Source organism: Terrapene carolina, unplaced genomic scaffold (assembly GCF_002925995.2).
Source record: "Terrapene carolina triunguis isolate 2854851 unplaced genomic scaffold, T_m_triunguis-2.0 Scaffold97, whole genome shotgun sequence".
NCBI lineage: Eukaryota > Metazoa > Chordata > Testudines > Emydidae > Terrapene > Terrapene triunguis.
Window position 1 is genome coordinate 17,576,407 of NW_020664448.1, and position 8,445 is coordinate 17,584,851.

Genomic DNA, 8,445 nt, shown 5'->3' on the forward strand with positions numbered 1-8,445 from the left:
CAATATGATTTGTGACCAGCATAGCTGTGCTGGCAAGAAGCACTTATGTAGGTGCAGTTATATGGGCAAGACTGCGCTTTTGGCAGTATAGCTTTTAACTCTGGTGGGGGGAGGGACATGCCATGGTGGAATAAGCTCTACTGGCAAGAGTGCTTTGGTATAAGCTGTGTCCATGCTAGGAGTGCTTTGCCAGTATGCTGGTATAGCTATGCCAGCAAAACCTTCCAGGTTTAGACCTGGCCTTCACAGTTTAATAGTCTTTGGCCTGGTTTGGAAACAGCTGTTAAGCATGAAAAGCTTTTTGCTTTGCTTCATTTAAAAAAAATTAAATTTCAATGAAAAGATTTTATGAATGATAAAGAAATAATTTAGTATAATCAATATGTAGCAATATCCATTCATTTGCTTATCCTGTTTTATTCTTTGTTATATTCTTATGCATGGGATATGCAAGGACAATGTGTCTATTTATAGTCCAATCTGACACTAGACATGACAGTCTCTGGCCCATTGACTTTAATGGTGCAGGATTGAGCCTAGAAGCCCAGCATAGATAGAAGAGATTCACTGGGCGATCCAGAGGAGGAAGGCACATGTGTATATATAAAATCCTTTAATTAATCTAGTCTAGTTTTGTACTTGTAGATCTCATGGAAGTGGGTGTTTAGGAGGAACTTAAATGAGGAGCAGGTGATGGCCCAGCAGAGTAGCAGTGGGAGTCTGTTTACGATGGGGGAAGCAGAAGGAGGAAATGACAGAAGTAGAGGCTTTTACTGGTACAGGGAAAGGAGTGAGGCTGGAACGCAGTAGGAGATGACAGATGAGCTGTTGGACTGGGCTGAGTTGTGTCTAGTCATGAAGGCAAGGATAACAACTTTAAACTGGACACAGTGGACAAGGGAAAGCCAATGGAATAATCCAAAGAGGGGAGTGATACATTGTGATTGATGGGTAAAAAAATGATAATTCTGGCTGCAGCATTTTGGGCAGATGGGGAGCAATCTTGGTACAAAGGAATCAGAGAGGTGATTACAGCAATTGGGATGGGAAGTGACATGAGCACAGACAAGTATTTTAACACATGACAGAAAGGAAGAGTTGGGCTTTTCAAAGTGTGGTAGTGGAAAGAGCAAAAACATTTAGTAACAGCCTTCATATAAGTGAAGGAAAAGGATGAGATTTTATTTCTAAATCCAAGCAAGTTATGAAGTGTAATTTACTTACAACTCATTGGGCTATGACTCAAATTAAGAAATTAATTATTCTCTTCAGGTTATTTCTCTAAGTTTTCTGTTAGAACATCAGACGTAATTATGGTTGTATGATCTATGTTGATATCAGTATGTGATTAGTCTGTCAGCTAAAAGACCACCTTCGGGTATGTAACATCCAGTTTCACCAGATCTCCACCAGGGCTGAGTGATTCCTTAATCCTTCAGAGATAGATAAGCTGACTTCCATATCTATTTGCTGTACAGGTGTCTTTTGAATGAAACTTGATACATTGAGGTCTTGTCTTCATTCCATAGACTTTAAGGGGCAGATGCTGGGTGCATCTGAGATAGGAACTGGTTGTGACTCCCTGTTCCTAAAGCAGTTTTTATGACAGACTCTGGTCCACTGTATTTTAGGGCAGCCTAGAGTTCCTGAAACACCTTGGTACAAATGTCTATCTAAATTCCTTATGCTGGCTGTTAATGAGGGTAACCTGCCAAGTATCTGGAGGATGTCAAATGTGATCACCCTTCTAAAACCTGGAAAGGACCCACACAATGCGGCATGCTACCAATCAATTTTCCTGCTATCTGTCGACTTCAAAGTCCTGAAGTGGCTTATCTTCCAGTGTATATTTCCAAAGGTGGAGACAACTCTCAGCATGCACCAAGCTGGCTTCCAGAAAGGCCGAAGCGCACACAACCAAGTTCTAGCCCTTGCAACATATATGGAAAACGGGTTTCAACAGAACTTGAACAGGAGCTGTTTTCCTAGACCTGACAGTGGCCTGTGATACATTATGGAACACTGGTCTTCTGGTAAAACTGTCAAGAGCTCTCCCAGCATGGGTGGTGGACACTGTTGAACTTCTACTTTGTGACAGGCATTTTTGGATAAATATGGGAGATAGTCTTCTCCATGCACTTGTTCTAACAGTTTACCCCAAGGCTTGTGCCCATCTTGTTAAATCTGTACACAGATGACCTGCCACTGATTCAGTCACACAAGTTTATCTATGCAGATGACATCCGAATTGGAGAACATTTTGAACGCTGACCTGGCCAAGATGGCAGCCTACTGCAGCAGTTGGCGCTTCCAACCAAGTGTGACTAAGACAGTTTTAAGCATCTTCCACCTCCACAATGCAAGTGCTAAATGTGATTTAGATATCTTCCTCAACGGAAAATGACTGAAACATGAGGCAAAACCGGTCTACCTTGATGTCACACTGGACTGCTCTTTGACTTTCCATGACCATCTAAAAAAGATGGCTGCTAAAGTCAGGACCAGGAATAATCTAATCAGCAAATTAGCTGGTTTGACATGGGGTACAGGCCTACAGACACTTTGCACATTGGCTCTGATGCTGCGCTATTCCTCAGTGGAATGCTGTGTCCATGTGTGGTGTCATTCGTCTCACCCTAAATTGGTTGATGTCAAATTGAACTTGACCATGTGTATCATCACAGGCACTTTGCGCCCCACTCCTATCCCATGGCTACCAATTCAGATCAACATAGCCCAGGGGCGGGCAAACTTTTTAGCCTGAGGGCCACATCAGGTTTCGAAAATTGTATGGAGGGCTGGTTAGGGGAGGGGGCCGTGGCCCGGCCCCCACCTCCTATCTGTCCCCCCCCGACTCCTGCCCCATCCAACCCCCCATTCCCTGAGGCCCCCCGGGGACCCCTGCCCGATCCACACACCCCTGCTCCCTGTCCCCTGACAGCCCCCAGATCCCCGCCACCCCATCCAACCCCTCCTCTCATTCCTGATGGCCCCCCGGATCCCTGCCCCATCCAACCACCCCTTATCCCTGTCCCGACTTCCCTCGGAACCCCTGCCCCTGACTGCCCCCTGCCGCCCCATCCAACCCCCCCTTCTTTCTGACTGTCCGCCCTGGGATCCCTGCCACCCCATTCAACCCTCTATTTCCCCCCGACCGACCCGCCCCCTGACCACCCCGAACTCCCCTGCCCTCTATCCACCCCCCCGTGCTCTGTGCCCCCTTATGTGCTGCCTGGAGCACCGGTGGCTGGCGGCGCTACAGCTGCACCGCCTGGCTGGAGCCGGGCCACGCCGCCGCCATGCAGCACAGAGCACCGGGTCAGGCCCGGCTCTGCAGCTGTGCTGCCCCAGGAGCTCACAGCCCCGCCGCTCGGAGCATTGCGCTGGCAGTGGAGCGAGTGAGCTGAGGCTGCAGGGGAGGGGGGACAGCAGGGGAGGTGCCATAGGCGAGCTTCCCGGGCCAGGAGCTCAGGGGCCAGGCAGGACGGTCCCACAGACTGGATGTGGCCCATGGGCCATAGTTTGCCCACCCCTGACATAGCCCTTCCACACATTTGTCTCAGAGAGACTACAGCCAGACTGGTGGAAAAAGCTATGTGCTCTTCCAGGTCTCCCATTGTACACAGACATTTTCAGTCACCCCAGAGCGCAACTTACGTTGAGGCATTTGTTGTGGTCTCAACTGCCAGATCTGAATCTGTCAGCAGCAACCCGATGGTACGATGAGTGGTTGGCTAAAGACATTTGGAATGGTTTCCTTGTCGCTGATCTGACTGTTCGGCCACCTGGATTTGACCTGCCACTTACCTTTGGACTCTGCTGAACAGGTTCTGAACTCACCAAGGAATATGCACAGCCAGTCTCTACACATAGGATCTGCACAACAACCCACTTTGTCACTGTGGCGTCCGTCAGTCAATGGCGCATGTTGTCAACAAGTGTCAACTGAGTAGATTTCACTGTGGCCTTAGGGCCATTCATTGTGCTGATGAAGCCGCTGTTGGGTTGCTCGGCAAGCACTGCAAACGCTAGAACAGCGGTCACCAACCAGTTGATCATGGTTGATTGGTCGATCCTGGAGACTCTCCCAGTCGATCGCGATCTCCGGCTGCTAAAAATCCAGCTTGCTCCCTGTCTGCTCCAGTCCCACGCCACTCTTAGCATGCCCCTGTGGCCCGAGGGGGGGGACAGGGGTCTCTGTGCATTGCTCCTGCCTGCAAGCACTGCCCCCGCTGCTCCCATTGGCCGGGAATGGGGAATTGCGGCCAATGGAAGCTGCGGGGCGGTGCCTGCGGAGAGGGGCAGCACGCAGAGCCACATACCCCCCCTCCTCCCTCAGGGGCCACAGGGGCGCGTTGGCCCCTTCGGGAGCAGCGTGGGGCCGGGGCAGGCAGAGAGCCTGCCTTAGACCCGCTGTGCCACCGACCAGGAATCGCCAGAGGTAAGTGCCACCCGGTGGGAGTCTGCACCCCAAGCCCCAGCCCCCTCCTGGAGCCAGCACCCCATACCTGCTCCTGCACACTGAACTCCCTCCTGCACCCCCAGCCCCTGCCCTATCCCTTAGCCCCCTCCCAGAACCAGCACCCCATACCTCCTCCTGCAACCCAACACTCTGCCCCAGCCCAGAGCCCCCTCCTGCACCGAATCTCCCTCCCAGAGCTTGCATCCCTCATCCCCTCTGCACCCCAGTCCCCTGCACCAGGCTCAGCCTGGAACCCCCTCCCACACTCCAAACCCCTCGGTCCCAGCCCAGACTCCACACACCCTCCCAAACCCCTGCCCCAGCCCAGTGAAAGTGAGTGAGGGTGGGGGAGAGCGAGCGACGGAGGGAGGCAGGGATGGAGTGAGTTGGGTGGAGCTTCAGGGAAGGGAAGGGGCGGGGCCTCGGGGAAGGGACAGGGTAGATCCTGGGTTTCATTTCAATTCAAAAAGTGATCTTGTGCGTAAAAAGGTTGGAGACCACTGTGCTAGAAGAAGAGCAGAGGAGGGGCTGGACAAGTAAGCCAGCTGGGAAGGGTGCCAGCAGCTGGGGATTTCTGGAGTCCAGTACACTTCTGTCATCCCGCCTCTCATTCCATATGCCAGGGTACTGTGGAGTGAGGGGTCGTGTAGGAGACAACTATGACTACTCTATACCGAGTGGAGACTCCCACCATGCTGAAGGAATCCCCACCTGGGCAGACCTAGCTACTTTTGCATTGTCAGAGTAGTTCAAAAAAGGTGGATCAGAGCTCAAGATCTGCCCCTAAAGTTCCTATTGATTCCTCCACCCCCGTTTAGTTCTAGCGTTTACCCAGATGTCTTAGGCTCAGATTCTCCCTACCTCATTTTTATGTTCTCTTCCAGCTGGTTGCTGTCCTCACATTCCAAAGCTGGCTGCACTTCAGTGATGCTGAATGTATGTGGCTTTAAAGATGTCAGGGATCATTCTGCATGATAGGGGTTATTTAAATGTAATAATTGTATTCTTATCAAAGTTGCAGTCTCCAGTCTGAATGCAAAAGCCATGAACAATACTGTATTCAAAAAAGGGTGTGTGCCAGTGTCTGGTAAATTAACAGAAGTTATCTTAATACACTGTGCTCACTCCCCCCTCTCAGCATAGGTACAGTCTTTAAAATTGCCCAGATTGAACAGAATTAGTGTGCACAGCCCTTCAATTTTCTCTGCCCCCAGTTAAAAACTCCACCCCCTCATTCCATCCTTCCAGAAAAGGCCTGGAAGATCAGACAGACCTTGCTGTGTACCCTGAAGTTCAGTGCTTGAGCTCTGATAAGCCAATGGGGAAGCAGATTACTTAGTTGGGATCCCATCACTGAAACTTCCTATCTCCAAGTTCCTCATAAAGCAGAGGACAGTAGTTTGAGGACCTCTGATGATCACAGCCACCTACTGCATGAAGAGAAGCAGTTTTGAGAGAACCTATCAAACTTCAAATTAATTTTGTCCAGGTTAACACCAATACCTTACATCAGTGGTCTCCAACCTTTTTACACACAATAACATCCCAGGATCTACCCTGCCCCTTCCCTGAGGCCCTGCCCCACTCACTCCATCCACCCCTTAGCTAGTCATATACTGTGTTTTAATTCCTTTATTACTAAAAGTGTACTAAACATTTTGCTTTATTTCATATTTCTTGCCACTAGATGGGGCTGGGGCAGGGGGTTCGGGTGCAGGAGGGGGTATGGGGTGCTGGCTCCGGGAGGGTCTCAGGGCTGGGGGTGTGGGTGCGGTCCCCTGACGGGCAGCACTTACCTCGGGCGGCTCCCGGTTGGCAGACTCCCTGCCTGCCCTGACCCCACGCTGCTCCCGGAAGGGGCCAATGCACCCCTGTGGCCCCTGGGGTGGGGCACATGGCTCTGCACACTGCCCCTTTCTGCAGGCACCATCCCCGCAGCTCCCATTGGCCGCAGCTCCCCATTCCTGGCCAATGGAAGCTGCAGGAGCAGCATGTGGTGACCCCTGTCGTCCTGTCCCCACTCCCACCCCCTGGGCCACGGGGGCCTGCTGGCCCCTTGTGGGGGCAGCATGGGGCTGGAGCAGGCAGGGAGCAAGCCTGCCTTAGCAGCAGCCCCGCTGCACCACCGGACTTTTAGTGGCCAGAGATCGCGATCGACTGGGAGAGTCTCCAGGATCGACCAGCTGATCGCGATTGACCGGTTGGTGACCACTGTCTTTTGTCATACCCAGAAATGAAATGGAAGCTAGCACAGACCATGGAGCAGAGGTGGAATGTGCTCTGAGAAATGCCACTCAAAAATGGCCAGCCATGTTCTATATAAATTTCCACAGAGGCCCAAATAACATTGTGAAGGATGAAATATGCTTTTTGTGTGATAAGGAGATAAGGAGGCCCTCAGAGGCTTGGACCAGATTTTATCTCAGATTTCTTAGGTTAATAATGTAGTACCAAGTTCAGTTCCCAGGACTTTTCAATCTCTGATGTTATCTAAGCAAATGGTGTATTTTTCCGTTCTAAACTTGAGGTACATAGTTCATTAATTACTAATATAAGCCACACAACAGGCCTGTTAATTGCTGTAGCCAGTATTTTGGGGATGGGAAGAATTTTTTTGCTTTCTTTAGGCATGGGCATTTGTCAGCAGCCTGATTCCAAGTCAAACAATGACTATACTTTTGATCAGTTAAATTCCTGTACTGCCTGTTTTTCCTGGAAGTTGGTATGATTTTCCCATTGTTAGCAGTAAACACAAACATGGAATAAAACACCAACATGTTGTTTAGAACTATGATCATGTATCAGAAATTAAAGATACTTAATTACAGGAATCGCCAGAAGTTTACAGAAGAAATTTGGAAAGCTTTCCATTGAACTTAATTTAATCCAATTTCTACTTAAGTCAGATGCCACAAAAATACGTGGCAAATTAAAAGAAAGTTGTTACATATGCAGTTGCATTTTCAGCTAACGTAATCAAGCCTGCCACAATATAAAATTTGCTACCAATTTTTATGATTGCACATAACAAATTACTGGTAACTTAAAGTTAACAAATTCCAGTTTCTTCCATGTGAATATCCTGCAATAGCACTGATTCTTGCATGCACATAAGGTGCCTGCTTCAGATTGGTGTACAAAATATTGTGATAATGCTTAAATTACGTTATCAATAATTTCATCCATAAAAGTTGACAGGCTAAATTCAGATGTGACATAAGCGATGGTGCAAGTTACCGTTGATAAGTTCCAAGAATCTTATTACTTATGTGTAATGTAGTAGCTAAGGAACATGGACAGAACAACACTAACTGGATTGTAATACAGGTAGTGTCCATGCTTTCCCATGTTTTTATACAGCACAATGGTGACCTAATTTTAACTGGGGTTCTGAGGAGCTCTACTGCCAGGGCCGGCTCCAAGTTTTTTGCTGCCCCAAGCAAAAAACATTTCCGGCGCCCCCTGGCTCCGCCCCTTCCCCGCCCCATTCCAACCCCTTCCCCAAATCCCCAGCCCTGCCTCCTCCCCAGGGCGCGCTGCATTTCCCCTCCTACCCCTCCCTCCCAGGCAAGGGCTGAAGCGGAGCGGGGGTGCGCTCAGGGGAGGAGGTGGAGGTAAGCTGGGGGGGAGCGGTTCCTCTACCCCACATTACTTCCCGCGGCCCTCCCTGCGCCCCCCACTGCCGCAGCTCACCTCCGCTCCGCCTGCTCCCCTGAGCCTGCCACCGCCGCTCTGCTTCTTCCCCCTCCCTCCCAGGCTTGCCGCGTGAATCAGCTGTTTTGCGGCAAGCCTGGGAGGGAGGGGGGAGAAGTGGAGCAGCAGCGGCGCGCTCAGGGGGGCGCGGGAAGGGCGAGGAAGTAACCCTGGGGGGGGGGCAGAGGAACCACTCCCCCCCGCCGCTCACCACCGCCTCCTGCCTCGAGCGCGCCGCCGCTCCGCTCCTCCCCAGGCTTGCCGCAAAACAGCTGATTCGCGCGGCAAGC